The following is a 27,815-nucleotide window of genomic DNA, read 5'->3' as shown; positions in this document are numbered from 1 at the left end:
GTGTAAAAGTGTTGTGTAAAGATTCCTTGGGAATAAACAGGGATTTTTTTTCTAACCTCTTTTGTGAATGACTGTTGGAAACCATAGTCCATAAAAGTCCTAGAAAAAAGAATGTATATTTATTTGTTTGCAGTTTACAGATATTTGCACATGCCCAGTCACCTTTGCATCTAAAACTTTAAACTTCAGAACATAGTAACTCGAACAAAATTTGTTAAAGTTGAAACAGTGCACAAACAAAAATTTTAGGAGCAATTGGTAGTTGTGGAGTTATTACTGTGGTCAGCAGAGTTGGGCCAGGGCTCTGGAAGGTCTCACTCAGGGTATTGGTGATTTACTTTATTCTACATTATTACACCCACAATACAATACTCCCAGCAATAGTAATTGAGAAAATATGCTGATAATGTCTTGAGCTAAACTGGCACCTTTGATATTTGCCTACTTCCCTGCACTGATCCCAGCTGAGTAATTAACATGCAACCAGAATGTGAATAGGGTATTTCCTGGGCCTATTGTTTTGGGGTCAGCTCCTCCATTAGTGTGTGGGGGGGTCTGAAACCAGGCTGGTGCAAGTATTTTTGTATATGTTCCTTTGCTCTGGCTGAGATCTATCATTTTAAATGACAAAAGATTTAGAGTAATGTGCTCGGACATATTTTTCATACACTTCACAGTTTACATCAAGAAGAAGTGCCGCAGTCTGTCTGGGCACAAAGACTTGTAGGTTCAAACAGCAACACTTTATTTCAACTCTCACCAGCATTGCACACGTGCTTTTTGGCCAACACCACTCACATGGCCCTTCCAGCAACCCCCCACACTGCAAATCCCTCCTCCGGCACTTCCCCAAGCAATGGGCACTCTCCGGGAATCCCCAGGAGAACTCCAAAGTAGAGCAAGAACTTCAAAGTAGCGGGCGCCCAAGGCAGCAAGAGCCACAACATTGCCTGACAGGAAAGGTCAAATATACAATGCAATCAATCCAGCATCATAGCAATTGGATATAGCTTAACTCAAATCATCATCTCAATGGTTCCCTGGCATAACCTTTCAAACATTCCCTGTCACCTTTCAAACATTCCCTCTGGCAAATGCCAGGCATCATTCTGACTGGCTGTGGCTCTCAACAAAGAAACAACAGCTGGAATTTATCTCAACACCCCTTTACATACAAAATATAGGTTGTCATTGAATATGTTGGAAGTTTAATCAAGGATTATTAATTAGAGAACAGGCTGATCTAGAGAGAATGTAAAGTACCACCAAGTGCTATGTTTTCAAAACAAAAAGAAATGTGAGATATATAGACATGCAGAATAATTTTTTTAATTTTTTCTTTGTTTATTTTATTTCATTTTTAAATAGAAAGCAAATAGAGGAAAAAGGAGACCAAGGTGGGAAATATAATTACTGGCAGGACTATGAAACATTAAAAAATAGAATCTAGATTTCAGAAAAGAAAGATTTGACATATTGTATTTGGAGATGTGGATGGCATGAGTGTCCATGATAAGAATGTTGTAAGCTTCTGAAAGAAAATTGATATGGTGAAAGAAGCTTCTGTAACCCAGATCCTTACTTAAGCCATTTTCTGCCCCCCAAATAAGCCATGCTAGGTAAACCACTGTTTGACTCTACTGCTGAATACTGAATAAAGAAAAGATTGCCAATGAGAGGTTTGCTTCATACCTTCCACCTTTGTCATGTTTGTGTCATTTATGCTATTGTTAATCAATCCAAAATTATACAAACAGTAATGACATTTCAGCCCCTTTGAAATTTGTCAGTGAATTCCTGACCACTTTGATGGAGGCTCACAGCAGGCCTATCAGGTGCCCTGGAGAAGACTTGGACCTGAATGGCAGCATTAGAACCTTATTTTCCTCCTTCTGAAATTAATCAATATTTTGAGATGACTTTCTGGCTGGAGGCAGAAAACAGGAATCATTTCAGAAGAACTGAGTCAGCTCAGAAATGAGTCAAACCTAGCTGGGCACTGGGCTCAGTAGTTGACTGGTCACAAATATCTGCAGTGGCCTCATGATTGGCAGCCTTGCACAAAGAAAGATCAACCTTGGTGCTTTCCCAGTTTCCAGGTAAGTCACATGGATCCCAGGCATTGGGCACTCATCTGCCTTCCTAAAAAACCTGCAAAGCCACTATCCAGTTGTTCATTCTTAATAGTTGCTGAACACTCTGTGCTTTTCAAGGCGAATAAATAAATAAATAACAGCATCATGACTGCTCACCCCAGCCTGCTTGTTTTTATGCAAACAGAGTTGATCTGTTTCAAAACAAGCTAAGTGGGGCTGGGATCCTGGCTCAGTGGTAGAGCACTTACCTAGCATGTGTGAGGTCCTGGTTTCGATCCTCAGCATCACATTAAATAAATAAGTAAATATATTGTGTTCATCCACAACTAAAAATTATTTTTTAAAAAGAGGCTAAGTGTTCTGTCTTGCTCCCCAAGTGGTGCAAAAAGTCACATAATCATTAAGAGAGACTCAAGGAAGACGCAGGCAGGGGGAGCCAGCAGGAAGAAGTCCACAGCTGAGGAGGGTCTGACTCCTGGTGCTCAGGAATTTCTAGAGGGAAGAAAAGGAACCCAGCGCCTCTCTGTGAACCGTGCCCCGGGCGGCGGCGGCTGGGTCCCCTGTCAGCCAAACTGGACGGGTTTATAGAGGGTTTCTCGAGGTCCCCAGTCTTGGGAAGGCAGTGTCCCCCTCTTGGTCTTTCTTCTTCTTTTAGTTCACTTGGGTCTAGGGTGGGCAGCAGGCGAGCAAGTTGCCTCGGGAGTCGGAGCTCGCCCACACCAGGGCGGGGGACAGGCCCGAGGGCAGCAGAGCCTGGCAGCAGGGGAAGCTAGAGCTCCCAGTCCCCTCTGTGGAGAGGGCAGGAGGCCTGTATTGACTGTGGGCTGTGCTCCGGGCTCCATGCACCAGGCCTCGTCCCTGGATCGCTGGGCTCTGTGAAAGAATTCCCCACGCAAAGACACTTCGCCGGGAGAATTCCAATTTTATTGCAAAAAGCAGTGTGCTTATATAGAACTAAGGGGGAGATGGTAGGGTTTAGATAAATGGCAGGCAACCCGTTTATTGGCAAGTTCTTTCAGATATCAGCTCCAGAGCCCAGGAATTAGTTCTCATTGGGGCTAAGGTTCCCCGCCAGCGAGGTTTGAAATTGGCGCCGGTGGGAGAGTTCACACGGGCGGGAACTTTTTGCGCCACTGCAGAAAAGAAGAAGGTAGGAAGAAGAGGTGCTTAGGCGCCATGTTGGGTTTTTTTTCTCTGGGGTATGGCTGCCGTTTATACTTTTCCCAACATTCCTCCCTTTTTGTTTTCTTAGGAAGTGGGAAGCCGTTGGTCAGATCCGGCTGCTTCCTGCTGTGCGGGGGCGCTGTGGGGCCTAGAAAGGGAAGTGGAGGAATGTTGGGGGGGCAGGTCTGGGGATATCATGGCAGCCAGAAATAAAACCCAGTGGCTACAGACAGCTAATTCCGTAGGGGTGAAGTCTGTGAAAGTTCCCTGAAGCCACAAGTTGTCGATGGCATCGAACCAGTCCTGGATGGAGGAGATTGTTGGTATCAGCCACTGGTCCTGTAACAGAGACTCTAGGAAATACTGGAAGCGTTGCCTGGACATGGCGTCACCAGCACCTGAAGAAGATCAGAGCGAATAAAAACAGAATGAAGATAAAAATTAAAGCAAAGGTCAATTTTTGGCAGAAGTTCCATGTTGGGGGACTGACAGAGAAGAGGCCAAGGGCCATGAGGAAGCTTAGAAGGACATAAAGACTCATGAATCCAGGATGGCAGATTAAGAGGTTCTCCAAGCTCGTTGTCTCCCGCTGTCTGATGTCCATTGCATTCCATCGTGCCTGGTAGTGAGCTTCAGCACTGAGTGAACTGTTCTCTTGGAGATGTTGGGGGTTCATCAGTCATCAGAGGCTGGTAGTGCCTAAGCAGAAGCTGGTTGAAAGTTTTATTAGAATTTTTTTGCAATTGGGTTTGAAGTAAGTTCATTATACAGGGCAAGAGAGCACAAAAAAGGAGCATCCCAATAAGGGGCCCCAAGATAGGTAGTAAGTACGTGGCAAGAGAGGATTGGAAGAACCCCGTTATGGGATTAGAGGAGGTGGGTTTGAGCAGTTGGGTCGATAATTCCTGCAATTTAACAACATTTTTTTCTATTAGCCCAGACTCATTAACATAGTAGCAACATTCCTCTCTGAGGAACAGGCATGTACCCCCTTTTTCTGCAGTGAGAAGATCAATCGCCCTTCGGTTTTGTAAAGCCACTTGTGCCAATGAAGTAACCTGCCGCTGTAAGGAGCCCAGAGACTCAGCAGTGGTATCGAGTGCTTCCTGCAGTTTTTGTTGCAGGTCATTGGATGCCCACAGAGCATGACCTATAGCTCCACCAGAGAGTCCGAGACTTGCCACTGAGGTTGTTAAAGTGAGGCCTACCAGAACCGGCAGAAAGACTGCCCTACGGGTGCGGGAAGGTAGGGCCAGCTGCCGGAATTTGGTGGGAGTATACAAAGACAGCTGAGGAACTACAGTAACCAAGAAACAGGTGCCAGAGACATTGATTGTTGAGGTACTTAAAGACCCGTTACACCAGAGGAAATGTCCAGGTTGCATAAACGCAGGGCTCAATGGGGTGTTATAGCTCAAGGAACAAATGGGTAAAGGATTCATTGTTGGCAGGTGGAAACAGATGAAAGGACATGAAGTATTGGTGGAATAACTTTCCCACAGTGGGATACGTGTCACATGTAGGGGTTGTCCTTTCTTAGAGAAATTGTAGGTTTTTGCTGAAATATTTCCTGCCGCTAATGGGACTGCTGCTAGAAGTGGACGACTAAGTGAAGCACAGAGAAAGCACTGAGAAGTAGGCACAGAAAGAGGGGTGGAGTTTAATAATCGAAGAGTTTGGTGTAGCAAATTGAGCCATGTGGGAGGGGGGCCTAAGGGGGTTGAAGGCTCTGAATCTTCTTTGGATGGGCTATGGATAAGATCTCGAAGTTTTGATTCTGACTCCTTGATGTGTTCGACTACCTGGATGGTTGCTTTAGGTGGCGTAATCAGGGTGCGGCCAACAGTCATCCACCCTGTGGGTCTGGCTGAGGTTGTCCGAGCATAGACAGCAAACTCAACATAGTCCCAACGTGTGACCTTGGGGTCAGGTATATCTAAAGTATACCATCCATTGTTATCGGATGAAGAGCCTTTATGCCACTTTAGGTAACTAGAAGTCCACCCTTCAGGGTAACCAAGTGAGTGGTAAGAATAGCTACCACGTTCATCATGGAACCTGCATGACCAATAGGGGCACCCATTATATATCTCAGGCCACCAATGACAATAGTCTTTGGTTTGATCAAAAAGGAAGCAAATGAAAGGCCAGTTCCAGCTACCAGGGACGAAGGTCCTTGAAGGTGACAATTTTAGGGAAATAGAGGTGCAGTTGTGGATGAAGCAAGTAGTTGCATCCACTGCGCGGACCTTCTGCATGCCATGTTCTGAGTATCATTCCCGAAGAGTGAATAAATGCATGGTAGGAGAGGAGGGTAAAGGCCAGTCCCGACAGAGAACAGAAAATAAGCAGAGCACAAAAAACAAGCAGAGAGAGAAGACTAGGGTGTTGGGAGAGCTCATTGTGCCTTCTTTAAGAGGAATTGGGCTGTGGAGAACACCGTGTGAGCCGCAACTTAAAGGGGTGAGATGGGTGTGGAGAGCAGGAGTAAAGGGGAGGTTCAGGAGGTGATTCTTGGAGTTCCTCTGGGGTGGTCCTGTCGTCAGCAGGTGGGGCCTCCTGGTGATATTGCTTCAACCTAGAAATGTGAATCCAGGGAGTGAGACGGTTGTCTGGTAAGGAGAGTTTGGCGGCGGTGGGGGTACAGAGAATGACAGGATAGGGGCCTTCCCATTTTGGGGCAAGAGGCCCTTTCTCCTCTGGGGTGTTATAATAGACTAGACTCCCAGGTGTTAAGGGAGGAGTGTTTGGAGAGGAGACTGGGTCCGGAAGAAGCCAGTCCTGATATTTCCAGAGTTGCGAGCAGAGATGAAACAGGAGAGGCAAAGACAAATCTCGGGTGAGAGGTCCTTGTGAAACGACCAGCCCAGGGGGTATAAGAGGTCTTCCATACATTATCTCAAAGGGAGACAGTAAAGATGGTTTCTTAGGGAGAGCTCTGATTCGAAGCAAAGCCAAGGGAAGGAGTTTGACCCAGTCTAAGTGTAATTCCATTGTCAATTTGGTAAGGACTTCCTTTAGAGTACGATTTACCCTTTCCACTTTCCCTGAAGCCTGGGGGCGATATGGACAGTGGAAATGCCACTTGAAGGAGAGGGCTTGAGAGACCTTTTGTGTGATCCTAGAAATAAACTCAGGGCCATTGTCAGATTGTAAGGAAGTGGGCATACCAAACCTGGGGATAATGTCTGTCAGTAAGATTGAAGCTACAGTGGAAGCCTTTTTATTGGAAGTGGGAAATGCCTCAACCCAACCAGAGAAAGTGTCCACAAAGACAAGGAGGTATTTAGTGCGCCATACTGTGGGCATGTTGGTGAAGTCTACCTGCCAGTCAGCAGTGGGAATGTGTCCCTGGGCTTGGTGGGAAGGGAAAGGTTTGGGCCTTAAAGGAGTATGAGGGTTGGTCCGCTGACAGATCTGACAATTAGAGGCTATATTTTGGAGCATGGCTTTGTCAGAGGGGGTGAGGGAGAAGAAGCTCTGTAAAAAGAGGGTTAAAGACTGAGAATTGGATTGGAATAGAGTATGAAGGAACTTGAAAAGATCCTTGTTCTTACTGGAAGAAGTAGGGGCTTCAGATGAGCTGTCTAAAGTGGCCATTATATGTCCTCCAGGGGGGCCATAATTGGAAGTGGTAGCAGCTATTCATGCCGCCTGGTCAGCTTTGGCATTGCCCTCAGTGATGAGAGAGCCGTCCTTCTGATGGGACCTACAATGGACAACTCCCAACTGGGTGGGTAAGTGGGAGGCCTCTATCAGATTGGTTATAAGAGCCGAATTAGTGATCGCATTACCTTTGGTGGTAAGTAGGCCTCGCTCCTTCCATATTGCAGCATGGGATAATAAGATATGGAAGACATATTTTGAGTCAGTATAAAGGGTGAGGGATTTGCCTTGTGCTAGAAGGCAGGCACGAGTGGCTGCTATAAGTTCAGCCTGCTGGTTGGTAGTTCCTGAAGGCAGAGCTTTGGCCTCTATAATCTCAGTGGCTGAAACTACAGCATATCCAGAGTAATGAGTGCGTTCTGCCTAAAGGAACTGCCGTCAGTGAACCAGATAAGGTCAGGCTTGGTGAGTGGTCCCTCAGAAATGGAAGAATTACAGGGGAGGAAATCATCTAAGGTTTCCAAGCAATTATGAGTTGGTGTGTTAGACGTGGGAGTCATTGGGAGCAGTGAGGCAGGGTTCAGTGCAGAGCAGGGGAGGAAAATAATATTAGGGTTTTCCAGAAAGGAAGTGAGGAGCGACAGAACTCTGGATGGAGGAAGGGTTTGAAGGCCCTTATAAGCTAAAAGATCCTTCAAGTGATGTGGGGAGTGGATAGTTAAAGGGGCCCCAAAAGTCAGCTTAGAGGCTTCTTTGTGTAAAATTTGTCCAGCAGCCAGAGCTCTTAAGCAAGGGGCCCACCCACGGATGGTAGGGTCTAGTTGCTTGGACAAATATGCCACAGGTGTAAATGTAGGCCCATAGTTTTGACCTAAGACCCCAAGTGCTTGTCCCCCTTTTTCATGGACATATAGATGAAATGGTCTTGAAAGATCAGGAAGGTGAAGGGCGGGTGCCTTTAGGAGGAGTTGCTGAAGCCTGCAGAAGTGGTAGTTGGGGGAGGAGGCAAGAGATTCACTAGGGGGTGTGGTGAGCCACTTCTGCCGTTTCTGCAGGCTATGGTCGCCATTACAAGATGACGCTGGCTCCACTGTGGTCTGTGACAAACAACTCCTTATCTGGGAGAGTTGGCACATGATTTTTCACCACCCTGTGAGAAAGCTCCACGCGGCAGCTTTGCATTGGGGCTTGAGATGCTTTATTAAGGCTAGGAAGGGGCATCCGAGAAAGGAAGAAGAAATATCACGGACCTGAATAAACTGCTGAAAGAAGATTCCTGAGTTGCGTCTTCCTTGCGGGCAAGGGGTCGCGACAAGTGGTGCCAAGACCCGGGAACCAGAACTTTCAGCAGTCAGGGGTGGTGCACCGGTTAGTCCCAGGTAAGTGGGATCCGCGACCAAAGCGGGGTTAGTCCCTAGTAAGTGGGACCCGCGACCAAAGCGGGGCAGCTCCTCTGTAAAGAAAGAGAGCATTACATTTTATTGCAGCTGCACTGTGTACTTTCGCTTTTGTTTTTTGTGCTTCTTTTGTTGTTGTGTCATGGGTGCCGCATCTTCAAGTCCGCTTCTCCTGGCCCTAGATGGCCTGTTGCGTTCCAAGGGCCTGGAAGTGAAACATAGTACTTTACAGAGATTTTTACAGAAGATAGATATCGCTGCACCGTGGTTTGCATTTTCGGGCAGCCTTACTGTACCTAGTTGGGATAAATTAGGCAAAGATCTTGACTTTGCTTCTGAGCAGGACATATTAGAGGGTGGGGTGATACCCCTTTGGAAAATGGTCCGTAGTTGCCTTACAGATGGCAGATGTCAGGAAGCACTGACTAAAGGACAGGAAGTTTTAGAGCAATTACATGAGGAGAAATCGGAGACGGCAGAAAGTGAGGTGACTCGGGAGGATGGGAGTGTGCGGAGCGTGAAGCAGGGGAGGAGACGGTTGTATCCAGATCTCAGTACGCTGCGCACACCCCCATGCGAAAGTGGGTCAGAGGAGGAGGAGGATGAGGAGGAAGAGCTCGGGAGGCTGTCTCGTCAGCTAGGGAGTTTAGCTGTAGGAGAAGGGAACAGAAATAAACAGGGGCTCAAGAAAAGCGATCCCCCGGATCCACCGCCGTATGGTGGGGGTGTTTCGGGGAGAGCTTTCCATGCCCAAACATGGAGGGCTGTTAACACTGAGATGGGTCTTGCTTATCCAGTTTTTCAGGATGACAACAGGGGAAGAGTCCATGAACCCTTAGATTTTAAAATTGTGAAGACCCTGGCGGAGTCTGTGCGCACTTATGGGGTGGATGCCGCCTTCACGCTGACTCAGGTGGAGAGTCTGTCTAGATACTGCATGACTCCCTCTGATTGGGCTAGCCTTGTTTGGGCTTGTGTTTCCCCGGGTAAATATTTGGACTGGAGAGCATTCGTGCTAGAGGGCGCAATAGAGCAGGCCGCCCAAAACCATGCTGTGGGACACCCCCATTGGGACAAGGATATGCTCTTGGGGCAGGGTAGATTTGCAAATCAACAGACAGGATTTCCTCTTGAGGCATATGATCAAATTAACAACATTTGCATTCGGGCATGGAAGTCGCTTCCAAATAGAGGAGAGGTGTCTGGTAATTTGACCAAGATTCTACAAGGCCCTACAGAACCCTTTTCAGATTTTGTAGCAAGGATGGTGGATGCCGCTGGAAAGATTTTTGGGGATCCTGATAGAGCCATGCCCCTTATCAAGCAATTGGTCTTTGAGCAATGCACCAAGGAATGTAAAGCGGCAATCACTCCTTATAAAAATAAGGGCATAGAAGCATGGATGAAAGTGTGTAGAGAGATTGGAGGACCTTTAACTAATGCAGGTCTTGCAGCTGCTGTCCTTCGGATTGCAAAAGGGGGCAGTCCTGGTGCCGGAACATGCTTCCATTGTGGTCAACCCGGTCATTTCAGACGTGAATGTCCTAAAAAAGGCAATTTTACTGGACCCCCTCACGGTGGCCCTTCCAATGGCCTTCGTCAACCGGGGCTATGTCCAAAATGTAAAAAGGGGAAGCATTGGGCAAAAGAGTGTAGATCAGTGAAGGACATCCATGGACAGCCTATTTCAGCTGGGCCAAAAAACTGCCGAAGGGGCCCCCGACCCCAGGGCCCACAAATATATGGGGCAGTGGAGAATGTCACACCTGAACCCGAGACATGGCCATCTCTACGCCATCCCATGAGACGCGGAGAGCCACTACAGGTGCCGCGGGATTGGACCTCTGTTCCACCTCCAGACTCGTATTAACACCTAAGATGGGAGTCCAATTGGTGGAAACTGAGTTCAAAGGGCCTTTACCACCTGGCACTGTAGGTTTGCTAATTGGACGTGCATCCTCTATCTTACAAGGTCTTCATGTCTTTCCTGGAGTCATTAGCCCTGATACTGTAGGGGCAGTAAAGGTTATGGTGGAGGCTCCAAGGGGCATTGTGTCTATTTCCCCAGGAGACCGGATTGCCCAATTGCTAATTCTACCCAGTCTGCATACCCGCTTTCCTGCTGATTCCTTTTTAAGGACAAGTGATGAGATTGGAGTCACCGGAGGGAATTCTGTTTATTTGTCCTTAGATATGAATGACCGTCCTACTTTAAACTTAACCATAGAAGGCAAATCAATTTTGGGATTACTAGATACTGGAGCAGATCGTAGTATAATTGCACAAAAGGACTGGTCAAAGGGGTGGCCGGTGCAGCTCTCAGATCAATCGCTAAGAGGTTTGGGATATGCCCAAGCCCCTCAAATCAGCTGTAGACATCTATCTTGGAAGGACCCAGAAGGACACAATGGCACCTTTCAGCCTTATATACTTGATTTACCTATCTCTTTATGGGGTCGTGATCTGATGAAAGACATGGGGTTCACTCTTAGTAATGACTATTCCCCAGTGTCTCAACAGATTATGCAAAATATGGGGTATAGGCCAGGTCTAGGACTAGGAAAACATCTACAGGGGCGTAGGCATCCTGTGCAAGGTCATCAAAAGCTTAACAGATTTGGTCTGGGTTTTTCCTAGGGGCCACTGGGGCTCAAATACCCATAACATGGCTCACCGAGGAGCCTGTTTGGGTGCCTCAGTGGCCTCTTCCCTCGGTTAAATTGGCAGCAGCCCATAATTTAGTCAAAGAACAACTTGACTTGGGTCACATCCAACCTTCTACTTCTCCATGGAATACTCCCATATTTGTTATTAGGAAAAAATCAGGAAAGTGGCACCTACTGCATGATTTACGAGCAGTTAATGCTCAAATGCAACTTATGGGGCCCATTCAAAGAGGGCTGCCTCTGCTCTCCTCTATTCCTCAGGGCTGGCATATTATTGCTATTGACATTAAAGACTGTTTCTTTTCTATTCCTTTGCATCCTAAAGACTCACAGCGTTTTGCCTTCACCCTTTCCTCGTGTAACCACGAGGAACCAGATCAAAGGTTTGAGTGGGTAGTGTTGCCGCAGGGAATGGCTAATAGTCCCACAATGTGCCAGATGTATGTGGGGAAGGCACTCGCACCTCTCAGACATAAGTATTCCTCCATCAAGATCATTCATTATATGGATGATGTGTTATTGGCCGCTAAGTTAGAGCAGACAGTTAATGAGGCCTATAAAGAATTAGTAAAGCTGTTAGCTCAATATGGGCTACATATCGCACCTGAAAAGGTTCAAACGGGGAATTCTATTGAGTATTTGGGAGCAATACTTGGGTATGACAAATTGAAACCACAAAAAATCACTATAAGAACTCGGGATCTCCAAACGCTGAATGATTTTCAAAAACTGCTGGGAGATATTAATTGGATAAGGGGATATTTACATATTCCTAATGGTGTGTTCCAGCCTTTGTATGCTACCCTTAAGGGTGATCCAGATCTTGCTTCTCCTCGTAGCCTCACCAAAGAGGCTAGAGCGGCCCTTATAACAGTAGAAGAAGCTATACAACATGCTACTCTATGCAGGCTCCAGAGTGATAAACCTTTCCAGTTATGTGTGCTTGCCACTATGCGGCAGCCTACTGGAGTACTGTGGCAAGATGGGCCTTTACTATGGATCCACCCACATATATCCCCAGGAAAATCCTTAGAATACTATCCTGATGCTGTTGCAGCATTAGCACTTAAAGGGATTCAACAAAGCATTCAATTTTTCGGACAATCACCTTCTTCTCTTATTGTACCCTATACTAAGGCTCAACTTAATGTTTTGTGTGCTACTCTAGACAACTGGGCTATTCTATGTTGCTCGTTTCAAGGGGATATTGATAATCATTACCCTTCCCATCCATTACTCCATTTTGTTAAAGAACATCCCATCATTTTCCCTAAGGTAACTTCACCCAATCCAATTCCGGGGGCTGTTAATATTTTTACTGATGGTTCCAAGTCTGGAATGGGAGCTTATGTAATTAATGATTCTCCCCCTGTTCAGCATCAATTTGCTCCTGGAAATCCACAATGGGTGGAACTGCAAATTGTTATTGAGGTTTTTAAACAGTGTTCTTTTCCTTTTAATCTTATCTCTGACTCCATTTATGTGGTACAAGCACTCAAAGTCCTGGAGGCCGTGGGAGCTATTAGTAATGCCCATAATGTATCTGCTTACTTTAATCAGCTTCAACAGCTTATCTGTAGCCGCACTGCTCCTTTTTATCCAATGCACATCCGGGCTCACACCTCTCTTCCTGGTCCGTTATCACAGGGTAATGCCTGTGCGGACTCAGCCACTAGAGGCCAGTTGATATGCTTGGCTTCCTCCTTAGAGGGGGCTAAATTATTTCACCAGAATTTCCATGTTAATGCTTTAACGCTGCGCAGGCGTTTTTCCATTTCAAGAGCGGATGCTCGTCAGATAGTATTACAATGTCCCCATTGTGTCACATTTCTTCATCCCCCTACTTATGGAGTGAACCCACGGGGATTGAAGCCATTGGTTGTCTGGCAAATGGATGTGACGCACATACCTGACTTTGGTAACCTCAAGTATGTACATGTTTCTGTTGATACGTGCTCTGGAGTTATTCATGCTTCTGCTTTATCGAGAGAAAAGGCACGTAATGTTATTACTCATTGCCTAGAAGCATGGGCAGCATGGGGGTGCTCCTGCATCCCTAAAGACTGATAATGGACCTGCTTATACTGACAGACAATTTACATCCTTTTGTTCTACCATGGGAGTGCAACTTACTCATGGTCTGCCTTACAGTCCTCAAGGACAAGGCATTGTTGAGCGTGCTCATCGCACCTTAAAGGAAACTTTACAAAAACAAAAAGGGGGAATAGGAGCTGAACACACTCCTAAAGAACGCCTGTCCTTAGCTCTCTTTACCATTAATTTTTTGAATTTGGATATTCATGGTCGCTCTGTGGCTGATAGACATGTGTCCCCTCAGCCCTCTGTGATTGGCTATGTTAAGTGGAAGGATGTTCTTACGGGCCAATGGAATGGCCCCGACCCCGTGCTGACATGGGCACGAGGATCTGTATGTGTTTTTCCCCAGGATCGCACGGAACCGTTGTGGGTCCCTGAACGCCTGACAAGAAGAGTCTTGACATCAACCGACCAGCAACAAGAGATACCACAGCAATCCTGTGATGAGGATCTTCACTCTGCTACGTGCTCTGGTTCTGGTGCTGGTGCCGATGGCACAGACGACACCAATGCAGTGGTGGGCAGTGGCACGGGCTTGGCCAATGCCGATGCTGGTTCATGGTAGTTCTAGTGTCCTCCCCACTCTTTTCTCTACCTCATGTGAGATGTCTGCTCCCTGTGCCTCTCCTAGAGGGGACATGGAGAGCATTTTTAATCAATCTCAGGTTAATCTCACAGGAGTTTTTTGTTTCAGCCTTGGAAACGCTAATTGCATTAGCCTTAAGACCAAAAATTTGACTAACTGGGAGGACCCATTGCGGTCCAGTCAGGTCTCAGGGAGTATTACTAGTGCCGTACTGAGCCAAGTAGTTTCGGGGAAGCAATCAGGTTCAGGGACCCCTGCAAATAGCTCTGCTTTAAACATAACTACCTTGGCTATGATCTCCAAATTACTAATCCCAGTGCCTCCTTCTTCTAATAGTACTTACAATGCCACTCATTTCAAGGCCTCTCCTTACTGTACCCCTAATCTTGGTTTCCCCCCAACATTTATGCCTTGTCAGGATCATTCTTGGGAGAAACTTCAAGTTGCTAAAGGTTTCTCCTTTTCCCCCTCTCTTAAGAGGTATGTTTATAACTTTAACAACAGTGCCAACTCCTCTACAGGAGTAGGTTGGTCCTGGTTTCAATGGCTGATTTCCAATGAGAAGGGGGCCTCAGCCGATATTTCTGCATTGGCTCAATTGCTGGGAGCCAAAAGCTGGCTGGCTAATGTTTCTGACACTGTTAGGGAGAGTGAACGAGGTAGGAGACTTACATCTGTTTCGTTCAACTCTTTGCTATATAATGCCACATTGCCCCCTGCAATGGTCTGGGTCCAATCCCCGTTCTTGCTCCTTTTGGCTAATAACACCTCGTCAGGGATGCTGGATTGTTCTAGTGTTACCTGTCTCTTATCTGAATGTTGGAATGGTTCTTGGACTGTAGCAGTGGTTATAAAAATTCCAACTTTTGTCCCAATCCCAGTCTCTGCGGACCCAGATAAATTCCCCATTGTTGAGCTACTTAGAGTCCGCAGGGATTTTGGAATTACGGCAGCTATAGTGACAGCTGTGGCAGTGTCTGCTGCTGCAGCGGTTATGGCTGGAGTGGCCATGGCCAGTCAAGTACAAACTGCTGCTGCCATTAATCAAGTTGTTCAACAAACTTCCACTATACTTGAATCCCAAAATACAATTAATCAACATATTTTGTCAGGGATTTTAGCTGCCAACCAAAGAATAGATTTACTCCAAGCTCAGGTAGAAGAATTGGCCGACTTGGTGCTTTTGGGTTGTGTTGACCAACGTGCACATTTATGCATAACCTCTGTCAGATTTAATGATTCCAGGAATGCCTCCCGCATCATTGGCGAATATTTGGCCGGAAATTGGTCCATGGCAGCGGAAGACTTGATCCAGTCTCAACTAACCCAGATAGCTGTCTTGAACAGTACCCGTGTCGATCCCGTGACTTTGGGTCAATTCACCGATTGGATATCTTCTGCTTTTTCCTTCTTCAAAGAGTGGGTGGGGGTAGGCATTTTTGGTGCAATGTGTTGCTTCGGTATGTTCCTCTGTTTGTGGTTTCTCTGTCGCCTTAAGGCCCGCAGTGCTCACGATAAGGCTATGATTATACAAGCTCTTGCAGCTTTAGAAAATGGCAACTCACCTCAAGTCTGGCTTGCGCATCTTAAGCAGTAAACCTTTGACATGGTCGTTACACCCCAAGTTTTTATAACATTGCACTGGGATCAACATGACTTTCCTTGTTATTCTCTTAGTGTTGGAAAGCCCTTGCACTCTGCCGGTCTTACTGCCATTGCACGCAGATGGGTTTCCACACTAGTGCTTTTCTATCCTCTTGAAGTTCGTGCCTTTCTTTCAGGGTGCTGTCAACTTGTTTGTCATTATAAACAGCCACAGTTCAGCCTCAGCTATCCCCCTTTGTCCACCATCGTCACGATACAGGATGCGAGGCAAGGCACTGCACTTGAGTGATCCTTGACGTGGACCTCAAGGAGAGCATGTCCTATTGCATGCGGGTTAGACGCGTTCACGCCCCGCCCCACGAAAAAAGGTGTCGGCTGATATGGCCTCAGATCTGGGGAAGGCGCCTCCTTAGGACTGAGTCATACTATGCAGCCACTTCTGCACAGTGGGATAGGACCTCTACTCTCGCCTGTATTGTTTTAAGAAAACAGAAAAGGGGGAACTGTGGTGAGCCGCTTCTGCCGTTTCTGCAGGCTATGGTCGCCATTACAAGATGACGCTGGCTCCACTGTGGTCTGTGACAAACAACTCCTTATCTGGGAGAGTTGGCACATGATTTTTCACCACCCTGTGAGAAAGCTCCACGCGGCAGATTTGCATTGGGGCTTGAGATGCTTTATTAAGGCTGGGAAGGGGCATCCGAGAAAGGAAGAAGAAATATCACGGACCTGAATAAACTGCTGAAAGAAGATTCCTGAGTTGTGTCTTCCTTGCGGGCAAGGGGTCCCTTTGCTAGGTCATACAGGGGTTTGGCTAGAAGAGAATAATTTGGGATCCAGGCCCTAAAATAACCTGCTAGTCCTAGGAATGATAGTATTTCGGCTTTCGTATGGGGCACTGGAAGATTAGAGAGGAGTTGCCGCCTATCCAGTGTTATTTCCTTTTTCCCAGGTGTAAGACGAAAACCAAGATAGGTGACAGAAGACTGGGAAACCTGGGCCTTGTGGGGAGACACCCTATATCCCTTATCTGCTAGGAAATTGAGAAGCTGGGCGGTGTGGGATTGAGAGTGTTCCCAAGAGGGACTACATAGAAGAAGGTCATTGACATATTGAAGGAGAGTAGAGTCAGGACAGGTGGGGTGAAAGGATGTGAGGTCCTGGGCAAGAACTTGGCCAAAGAGATGGGGGCTATCCCTGAATCCCTGTGGGAGGATAGTCCAGGTAAGCTGACGAGAATGGCGGGTGTGAGGGTCAGTCCACGTAAAAGCAAAGATATCCTGAGATTCTGAGGACAAGGGAATAGAAAAGAATGCATCTTTTAAATCTAGGACCGAGAAGTGGGTAGTAGTAGCAGGGATCTGAGAGAGGAGGGTGTAAGGGTTGGGCACTAGCGGGTGGATGGGGACCACAGAGGAGTTGACAAGGCGAAGGTCTTGAACCAGCCTGTAGGACCCGTTAGGTTTCTTAACTGCCAGAATGGGGGTGTTGAAAGGAGAGTGTGTAGGCCTAAGATACCCCTTTCATAATAAATCCTGGATGATGGGTTCTAATCCGAGGAGGGCTGTGGTTGTGAGTGGATATTGTGGTTGACTAATATATCTTGAAGGGTCCCGTAAGACAATATGAATAGGACTGCATTTAGCCATAGAGGGTGTAGTTGTGTCCCAAACCTCAGGGTTAACTGGTTTAGATAGTTGTGGAAGAGTGCGTGAAGGAGGTGTATCTGCCCCTAGGAACATCATGAGGAAATGAGAGGTAGGAGAAGTGTGGGGTGATATGTGAATGGTGACTTTCAATAGTGAGAGTATGTCCCTTCCCAGAAGGGGAATGGGGCAATGGCTCATAACGAGAAAGGAGTGTGTGAAGGACAAAAGGGATCCCTGCATATAACATGATAGGGGGGGGGGTTTCGAGGGAAAATCTGTTTACCTCCTACCCCGACAATAGGAGTTTTTGAGGGTGTGGTAGGACCCCAATACGGCCTCAGGACTGAAAAAGCGGCACCAGTATCCAAGAGGAAGGTAATGAAGCGTCCATCCACCAGGAAGGTGACCCTAGGCTCTTGCTTTTTGATGGTAATAGTCGGGAGGGAAGGCCCAGGGCTCCGTCAATCCCCCTCTGCCAAGCCCAGGAGAGGCTGGGGTTGCCGGGCAGCTGACCAACCTCCCTTCCGGGTTGTTGGGCAGTCTGCCCCCCAGTGTCCCCTTTGATGGCATTTTGGGCAGGGGTTGGAGGGTGTCCTCGGCGAACGACAATCCCTGGCCCAATGTCCCTCCTTACCACATTTGAAGCAAGCTCCAGGGGGTGTCTTACTAGGACAGCGTGGTGATGACCTTCTCTGAATGACCTGGGCCAATATTTGGAATTTGGCATTTTCAGCCCTCTGCCTACGGTGTTCACTTTCATCTTCTCTACCATGAAAGACCTTGAAAGCGACAGCGAGGATTTTGGTCTGAGGAGTAGCAGGGCCCTGTTCAAGCTTTTTAAGCTTGGCTTTAATGTCAGGGTAGCTTTGGGCCAGAAAATATGTCATTAAGACATGACGGCCATCAGGGGTTTCTGGGTCAAGGTTTGTGTACTGTTGAAGGGCCTTGGTTAGTCTATCCAGGAATTCTGAAGGTGTTTCCTCCTTCCTTTGAATGATCTCCTGCACCTTTTGAAAGTTAACAGCCTTGCGGGTGGCCTTTTTTAGGCCCGCCAAGAGGCAGGATGTAAAAAGGTCACGAGACTGTAAGCCTTCAGGGGTGTTGTAATCCCATAGGGTATCCTGCTCTGGGACAGCATGAGGGCCCGTGGGGTGGTTAGGATTGGTCCTATGATTTTCATCAGCATGGGCTTGGGCTAGCTCCCAGACCCGTCGCCTTTCCTCAGGGAGAAGTGTATTGGCCAAGAGCATGTAGATGTCATGATGAGTGAGGCTATATGCTTGTAGGACCCATTGAAACTCCCGAATGTAAGTGGTGGGGTCAGTGGTGAATGAGCCTAACTTCCTCTCTAGCTGAGTAATGTCCGATATGGAGAAGGGCACGTGGACTCTGATGACACCCTCGGGACCAGCTACCTCACGAAGGGGTGCGATTGTCTTGGGGGTGGGAAGGAGTCCCTTAGACCTGGTAACAGGAGGACTGAAAGAGGCAGGCGGCGGACAGGAAGGAGAGGGAGGGGAAGGGAGTGTCTCTGTGGAGGAGGAGGAGGTGGAGCAGGCAGAATAGGGTGGAGAGGAGGGGGATGAAACGGAAGGCTGAGGATCTGTGGAATCAGGCAGAGGAAGAGGAGGGTATAGTGGGAGAGAAGGGGCAGATGGGGCTGGAGGATAACGTGGGGGTTCATCTGCTGGGTCAAATGAGGAAGAATCTGCGAAGTCAGGAGTAGAAGTAGGGGAAGAGAGGGATTTGCAAGCAAGGAGGACCTGAGAGGGAGGGCAGGAGGAGCAGAGAGCAGGGTGCTGTGCGAGAAGGCTAAAACCTTCAACACAGGGAATCTCCCTCAACTTTTTCAGACGCTGGCAATAGTTAAAAAGGTCCCAGAGGAGGTTTGGATCTAAGGAGCCTTCTGGAGGCCAATGATTGCCATTATCCAGTGGATATGTAGGCCAATCTTGGGTACAGAATTTGATTAGAAGTTTGGGCTTGATGTCTGGTGTGAGGGAGAGTGTCGCCAGATTTTTTATTAAACATTTGAGAGGTGAGGCTTCAAGTATAGATGAAGAGGTGCCCATAGTCACAGGGAAAGATGGAAGAGAGAGAGAGAGAGAGAGAATAAGAGTAAGCAAGAGAGACAAAGGGAAAACCCGGGCTGGACCGGCTTCCAGGAAGCCCAGGGCGAACGGGGGGTCAGGTGGGCGTCCCCAAAATGACCAGCCATCACGAGGAAATACAGAGGGCACTACCTGGTCATCACCAGTGAAGTGCGATCTGTGAGACCCAATGGGGTCGGAGCCACGGGCAACCTGACGTCAGGAAAGTTTTCGACCGCAGTGGAAGAAGTCAGTAATGAAAACAGAACTCCGGCTCCGGCAGAACGCAGTTCCAGGCCGGGAGTTCAGTTTTCCCGAGCAGAGAGGCAGCTTCAGCCAGACACAGCAGCCCCGCAGGAAACAGCAACTCTTAGCCGGCAGCGTCAGTGGCAGCGGAGGAGGGAAAAAAACCACAGAGCCTCTCGTGTAAACTCAGAAGCCTCATGCCCCAAAGGGAAACGGATCACCAGAGGGTCCACTTCAACCAGTAAAGGTCTTAGTGGGGTGGATTCCCTCTCCCCCACCGGGCGTCTGGAGTGTGCCGGACGATCACGGTCACAAATCCAGCGATAGCTCGAAGGGAGTTGGCGAGCCGGGGTCAGGGGATCCTTACCACGCCAGATCAGTGTGTTGAGTGCAGGCAGCCGAGTCTGAAAAGAGCGGACCAGGGCGGAGTGTCTCGGCAGAGCGGGGACGGGGCTCTTGTTGGAAAGAGCTCACCCGTATCCGAGTCACGGCACCAGAATGAAAGAATTCCCCACGCAAAGACACTTCACTGGGAGAATTCCAATTTTATTGCAAAAAGCAGTGTGCTTATATAGAACTAAGGGGGAGATGGTAGGGTTTAGATAAATGGCAGGCAACCCGTTTATTGGCAAGTTCTTTCAGATATCAGCTCCGGAGCCCAGGAATTAGTTCTCATTGGGGCTAAGGTTCCCCGCCAGCGAGATTTGAAATTGGCGCCGGTGGGAACTTTTTGCGCCACTGCAGAAAAGAAGAAGGTAGGAAGAAAAGGTGCTTAGGCGCCATGTTGGGGTTTTTTCTCTGGGGTATGGCTGCCATTTATACTTTTCCAACAAGTAGCTTATACATGTTTGGAATTTTTTTTTAATTTTAATATTTATTTTTTAGTTTTTGGCAGACACAACATCTTTGTTTGTATGTGGTGCTGAGGATCGAACCTGGGCCGCACGTATGCCAGGTGAGCGCACTACCGCTTGAGTCACATCCCCAGCCCAATGTTTGGAATTTTTAATTCAAGCCATTTTTTTTATTTATTTGAGAGAGAATTCAACATTATCTTTCTGTTTATTCAAAAAATAATAATCTTGATACATGTGAATTATATAACAAGAGATGCCGTAATGTAATTTTATATGTACAGACAGTCATTAATAGAAAATTAATATAAGCAATTTCTTGCCAAATTTCAGACTTAGATACTTTCTCAAGCTCTATTTACTAATCCTGAGGGATTACATAACTAAATTATAATACAAGTAGCAAATTGGTAGTCAATTCAGTGATTAAAACCACCAGCTACCAACAATTATCTTTATTAAATTTATACCTTATTAAATCTAATTGCAAAGTAGAGTGTCATTAAACATATAAACCTTTCCAAGTCATAATATTCACAGTGTTGTTCAACAATTTCATCACCATCTTGCAAAATAAGAATGTTAATTTCTGTTCTTTATCTGGTATGTCTATTATCAGAGAATACATAAGTTACTCTCTGAATTTTAAATTTATTCAAGTTAAAACTGTTTATTTAAATTCATCATTTAGAATATATTTCAAGTAAACAAATCTAACAAACAAGTGTATATAAAGCCTGACTCTTCTGTTTATTTTTTTTTAAATGAAAGCATTAGAAAATAAATTCCACAGATCCAGCAATGAGTGTCACTCAGCACCACAAAATGCTCTGCCTATCATGATAAATATGTTACATTGAGCCTAATATTCAACATCTCAAGAAATTTAAGCAAAAATGTCACAAATTTTTGCTTGGATATAATCCCAGATATCTTCCAATCATAATGTCTGAGGTGAATGTATTCTTTGATGAAATATCCATAGGTTGGTCAAAGTAGGTTTTTTCTATGTATCCAAGATATCCGAATCACAGGTTTCCATAGCAATTCACAAAATATACCACCTGAACTCTTCAATTTCAATATCAATTTAGTTGGTACTTGGCAGTGCTCAGTTTAGGCTTACTTTAAATATACATTTTAAATCTACAAGCATATTAGTAAGGAACCAATTTGTGAGTGGTATGCACAAAGATAATCTCTTCATAATCACTAATTAAGTAATATTTTTAATCTTCCAAATTTCATAATGGAGATTGTAGTCAATGCAAGTCTCTTTCATTGATTAATTATTGAATTACTGAATTTTCTTTGAATAGTAATAGTAAATAGCAGTAAATCACATGTGTTAATGCTTACATATAAAATCGTATTACCCTGGAAAACAAAAAAAAAAAAAATATTTTAACTATTTTTATATTGTTTTGTTACAGAATAGTTTTTCTTCTCAACAACATTATTTTTAGTGGACATACATATTGTTATGTAGGCTCTTTCAAATGAGTGGGACTGAATCCTTTTACTAGTCTGTCACATAAACTTTGTGACCTAGAAGCTAAATCTGCCCCCCAAAAAACCTTTTTGTCTAATTTCACAAAAACACTGCATGGACTAGAGGGACTATTTCTTTTTTGCCTGTACTTTACACACACACACACACACACACACACACACACACACACACACACACTGATATACCTAGCCTGGTTCTCTCATTAGATCAGAAGCCAGATGTCACAAGTTATGAAGGATTCATTTCTGTTTTCTGTAAAAATATCAGGATGTCTGTATGGCCTGGCCATTAGTTGATGTTGTAGCTGATTAGAATGACTGCCCATGCCCTGAACTCACCCATGTCCGGTTTTCCCTGACCATATAACAACCCTTTCCTAAACCTTAGTGATGCCTCATAAATTCTGGCCTTCCCTGGCCAGAAAACGACCCTCTCTGAGTCTCTAAGATCTCCATAAATTCTGATGCCTGGGCCAGCAAAAATGTAAACTTGTGTTAGGCTCCTCAGAGTGTTGTTATCCGTAACCTCCCCCCCCTTTGTGTAATTTTTTTTTTTTTGGCTATAAAACTGGGCCACAGAGAAGGCTCGCCGCTGTCCTTGGCTCCCACGATTTTGATGGGCAAGGCAGCCCGGCCGGTCGAAATAATAAGCTTGCTTTAATTTGATTTTAATTGGAGTCAGTGGTCTTTTCTTGCATCGTGGTCTAACAACACACACACGATGCATCATTTTAATTGCAATATAAGTACACAAACCTTAAATAAGCAGTTTATTATTTATTTATTTATTTATTTATTTTTTACAAATGAATATGCCTATGTAGATGCACAGTCAGGCTAGTACTTCACCATCCCCTGTGCTCTAACTCATCCAGGGTGCCTTCTCCCACATGCAGGCATTGTTCTACCTTTTATCCTCATATCTGTGGCCTGGACTTGAACTTCTGATGAGGAGATTAATAGTTTTTCATTCTTACAAATTTTATGGGAGGTATGTATTTGTATATCAACTTAAAAATATAATTATATGACAACAAAAAGTTCAACTTCATATGTTAAATTACACATATATATTTCAAACCAGCATTGTTTGCTTTGTGATCTAAAAGTTTTAGGATTTTTGTTTTATTCTTGGTCATTTGTTCTTAAAATAAACTCAAATTCAGAAATTGTTGTGAAGTTTTTCTCAGGAAATATCAAAGAAGGTAAACAGGAAACAATGTTTCTAAGGCCATCTTTTAAACTACATCAATGTGAGGATACTCTCAATAGCTGCTGTAGATAGGAAAAAAATTTAGTTATTCAGCAAAACTATTGAAAAAGTATAGCAGATACTAATCGGGTTTCTGTGCTCATTTCAGTTCTCAAAACAAACTGGCTTCAATATTTAAAATTAGGTTCTTTTATAGTCTAAAGAGGTGATAGTAATATTTCCCTTATCAAAATCATCTGAGCCAATATCATATTTACCATAACTTATAATAAAGAGCACTAGGAATTCAGTTATGTAGTTGATAAATTATGATAAATCCAAGCTGAGTTTTGTTATTTATAGCTCCAAGTATACTTCTGTGAAGACATAAAGCAAATGTTTGGTCATATAAGAATACAAGCTAAATCATTTTAGTTAATTGCAGAGACAACTTTCCCACCTATAATTTAATATAACATAAGCTCGTAGAGAGTATTGCTATTGGATCTGGAGGAAAGTTGTTTGAATTTAAATGTCAGCTTTGTAGCTAATATCCATGTGAACGTGTGCAATTTGCTCAATTTCTATTAGTTTCATCATCTTTTGCAAAATGGTTGCTATGTGAAAAATACCTATTTCATGTGATTGTTGGAAGCCTTCAATAATTCATGCAAATTAGCACCTGGCCTGAAAGTCATTAATATTAGCTATTATTATTTTCATTGTTGATTTTGCTATTATTACAAATATAGGGGTTTCTAACAATGTGCAACATCAAAACAATAATAATAATATTTTAATATTCACCAGAAGTCTCAATTTTGCTATATTCAATAACTAAGTTGATAAAAATTCCAGAGGAATTGGCAGCCTCTAGACATACTACCCATCTGTCTCTCTAGATTCTCTAGGCTTTATGTTGTATCAAGTCAGATCATCAGAATGGAACATACTCGGACTATAATACTTTTGCCCCCTTCAGAAATGTCTTCACAGAGCTCAATTTGGCACTATGCCCTTGGCTTCTTCTCGAAGGTCAGTGTATGAAATGCCTATATAAAGAATGCCTCTGCTCTTTTTGTAAAAGTGCTATTGAAGATACTGTCCATTCTCATGTTTAATGTTTCCTAGACAAAGACTTTGGTTATGAATTCTTCTTAGTGCTAAATTTAATGATTTCAGTATATCTATTATTTTGTTTTAAAGTACCTCATCCTTTGGGGAAGCAGGAAGGTCTTTAATAATAAATAGAAGATTTCTTTCAACATATACAGTTCTAGAAAATGTTACCAGCTATTTTTTTTTTTTTTTACCTTCTTCGTCAGGGAAGAACAAAATCAAATAAATTAATTCCCCCTTTTCTGTTTCAAACTTAAAATGTTATCCCAGTAGACAATATTTGCATGTAAAAGGAGAGTCTACTAGAGAGAGAAACAAGTTGTAACACTGATAAATTTTCAGGGCACAGACACCTCTGAAGGCAGAGGGGTTCTCAGATTCTATCAACTCACATCATATGAATCTGAGCTTGGAAAGTGGCAGACCTCTAACTGTTGTTTGCTCTGCACAGTGTTTTAGAAGACATTGTGTGGGGCAGGTGTTACAATTAGCCCAACACAAGCATTCAGGCACCTATTGTCAGTCCCAAGATCCTTTCCCTATTTAATTCTTCTCTATTATCAAGGTCATGTTCATCAATGGTAGAATCTGACATGAAGAGTCCCTATTGCATTACTTTAGGCATAAGAGTTTCTTGCACATTTGCATAAAAGCTTGCAACACTTGGAGCAAATATTTATGAAGAGCTAAAAAGGGCATAGTAAATAGGTTTATGCAACCATCCCTCAGTATTTTCTTGTTGAGGGCCACAGCGGAGTCAGGATGATGCATGGCATATTACCAGAAGGGAGTGGTTGAGAGGTGACCCCAGCAAGCCTTTGAGATGATGATGGTTATGTTAAGCTGTGTATTCATTGTATATTTGACCTTTACTGTCTGGCAATAGGGCGGCTCTTTCTCTGAAGCCATAAATGATGACTGCATCTGCTTAATAGTCTTTTGTGATTCATCAACCTTAATTTCCCATTTATTTTCTTCTTGCTCCACACTTCTCTGAAGCTTCTGTAAAATTCCTTCTGTTTCTGCAAGGAAAGATTTATGTTTTTCACACTCTAGCTGTAAAAGTGTGTGCATTTCATCAATAATTCTTCATGAGGGGGGGAAGAAGATACCTGTTAGTAATTTTGTTCCTTAAGCTGCTCAATCTGGGATGGAAACAATTTGTTTTCATCTTGTACCTCCTGTAACAGCTTTGTTTTGCTAGAAAGGTCGCTCTCCCTCTCTTTTAGCACAGCTTCTACTCTCTTCAATTCATTTTCCTTCTCTTTCAACACAATTTACAACATCAGTATTAAAATGTTGAATTTTACATTGTCTTTACCACTTTGATCTTCTGAACAATTTAATTGAGCAAAATGAGGTAAAAGATTACATGTTTATTTCATCTTCAGAAATGTAAAGGTCTGATCACTCAAACAGTTTTTTATTATAAAACTAAACTCTGAAGGTGTCTATAGAGTTGGCTTTTTTAATGTTTTTCTTTAAATCAGTAGTCTAACAAGGATTAGAAAAGACAAAACTCTGTTCAGTGTTTCTGACAAAGTAGAAAGGGTGAAAACATAAATAAGGCTTTAATAAAACATAAATAAGGCTTTAATAAGGTGTCGCTGCTGCTGGCCTGTGTTGACCTAACCAGTGAAGAAACAACTGATTCCACTAGTTCAAAAATCCACCCATCTGAAAGTTCTCAGCAAGAAGATGGCAGCATGTTCTTTCTCCTTACCTGGAATATTGATGGGTTGGATTTAAACAGTCTGCAGGAGAGGGCTCATGGGATGGGTTCCTACTTAACTTTGTACAGCCCAGATGTAATATTTCTACAGAAAGTTATTCCCCCATATTACAGCTATCTGAAGAAGAGAGCATGGAGTTATGAAATTATTACAGGTCATGAAGAGGGATATTTCACAGCTATAATGTTGAAGAAATCAAGAGTGAAATTAAAAAGCCAAGAGATTATTCCTTTTCCAAGTACCAAAATAATGAGGAACCTTTTGTTTGTTCATGTGAGTTTGTCTGAAAATGACCTTTACCTTATGACTTTCCATTTGGAGAGCACCAGAGGACATGCCCAGGAATGAATGAGTCAGTTACAAATGGTATTAAAGAAAAGGCAAGAGGCTCCAGAGTCACCACGGTGATATTTGCAGGAGGTACAAACTTACGGGATCAGGAAGTTACTAAATGTGGTGGCTTACCTGACAGCATCTTGGATGTGTGGGATCCTAAAAGGTCCATCAGATCCAAATTCACCCCGCATGTTAACACCTGAAGCAAGAAAGGCATTAAAAATCATTGAAACACATATGGAAAGTATGCATTTGGATAGAATTGATATCAGTTTATTTTTCAGAGGAGCAGCAGAAGAGGGCCCCATTATTCCCCTGTAAGGGCCCAGCTAACACCGGAGGAAGAGACCACCAAGAGACTGACTTTATGCAATAAGCAGGAGGGGGTTTATTGAGATTCCAGCATGCTGGGGCTCCGTGCCCACTCGAGAAGGGAGAGCAGTCCAGAGCCGGGGTTGAACAATGCTTAAGTATACATTTTTGGGGGGAGGGCGGGGACTTTACATACATCACAGTCTCCTTTAACAAATCACCATACACCACGGGAAAGTCAAACAACAATTTTTAGACTTGATTAGTACATACATTGGCTGGAACAGGGCAGGCTGGAGTGATAGGTCATTCCTAAAGAGGGGGTTACATTTAAACTGATTGGTTTAGGCCCTAAGGTGTGTACGTGCTGGACTGCACGGTTTCTGGGGAGGGGGTTGTTTTTACAGAGCAACCAGATGGTTAGGGGAGATTTCAACATACATTTCAGTGGCTTTTCCAGGAGTTGTTTTTAACTTCTACATGAATTGTAGGTTCCAGGAAAACAGAACTTAATTTCACTTCAGGAAATTGCAACTTAACAGAACTTTAAAAACTTCACAGAACTTAAAAAAAATCTTAATCTTATCCTTTACATTTTAACTCAGGCTTCGCAGCTTAGAAACTTTACCCTTTCACCCAAAGTTTGGACCTCCTTGGGTTGGAGAAACTGGACTGTGGTAGATTTCCTAGTGATCACGGGGTCTTCTGTGCAACTTAGATGTGATATTGTGAAATGTTTTCACATATGAGTTTAAATGTTTTGAGTAGACTTCTGAACTTTTTGCAAGTATTGTTTCTACCTATGTGGAAAGGTAAGTTTTATATAGATGAATTAATATACTGGAAAATTGTTTCAGAAAAAAAATAGATTTTATAGTATCTAATTGTTCAGTTTATTTAGATAATCTATTCTATTTCATTAATATTATACTTAATTCTTCTAAATAATAAAACATGATTTATTTGGATAATTTAATATAACCATCGTGCTATTAAATGATTATAGATTAACAGACTGTAAATATATTAAATCATCGCAGTGAGCCTTTGGCATGCAAATAGCCCTCAGCCATTCTCAGGTACTGGGGGCCTCCAGGACCTGCTGCTTCTTTTCGGCTGGACTCTGAGGGCCTGGGATCCATGCGGGGCCTGGAGTCCAGGGGGACTAACACACCCAGGTGCCCCTCGCTTGGCATCCAAAGGAAGGAGGCCCTTGCTGGCTGCCCTGGACGGGTGGCATCCTTGGGATTAGGAGCACCACACGTTGGGCCTCACGCCCAGCCACTCTGCCTGGTGCCAGGCTAGACCCACCCCTTCCCACCCTGGCGCCTCGGCCTCCCACCAAGGGCATGCAGCGGCCTCCCCAGAACCCAGGGTAGCTACAGAACCCAGTGCCCACCCTCCCGTAGGTCTTTAGGGCCACACGTCCCCTGTGACAGAACCAGCCTGTGCCAGCAGGCAGCCACGCCCAGCCAGGTGTGGGGACAGAAGCCAGGACATGGTCACTGTATTCACCACCTCTCCTAGGCCTTGTGCTGGGAACTGGACACCAGCT

At 44.6% G+C, this 27,815-nt stretch overlaps 1 pseudogene; it reads left to right on the top strand.

The window, feature by feature from the left end:
- The first annotated feature begins 19,212 nt into the window (after positions 1–19,212).
- Positions 19,213–26,992, top strand: LOC139707865 (tyrosyl-DNA phosphodiesterase 2-like; annotated as a pseudogene).
- Positions 26,993–27,815: the final 823 nt, after the last annotated feature.

The sequence above is a fragment of the Marmota flaviventris genome, chromosome 12 (assembly GCF_047511675.1).
Source record: "Marmota flaviventris isolate mMarFla1 chromosome 12, mMarFla1.hap1, whole genome shotgun sequence".
NCBI classification, from domain to species: domain Eukaryota; kingdom Metazoa; phylum Chordata; class Mammalia; order Rodentia; family Sciuridae; genus Marmota; species Marmota flaviventris.
The sequence above is the reverse complement of the archived record's forward strand: the minus strand, read 5'-3'. Positions and strand labels throughout refer to the sequence as shown.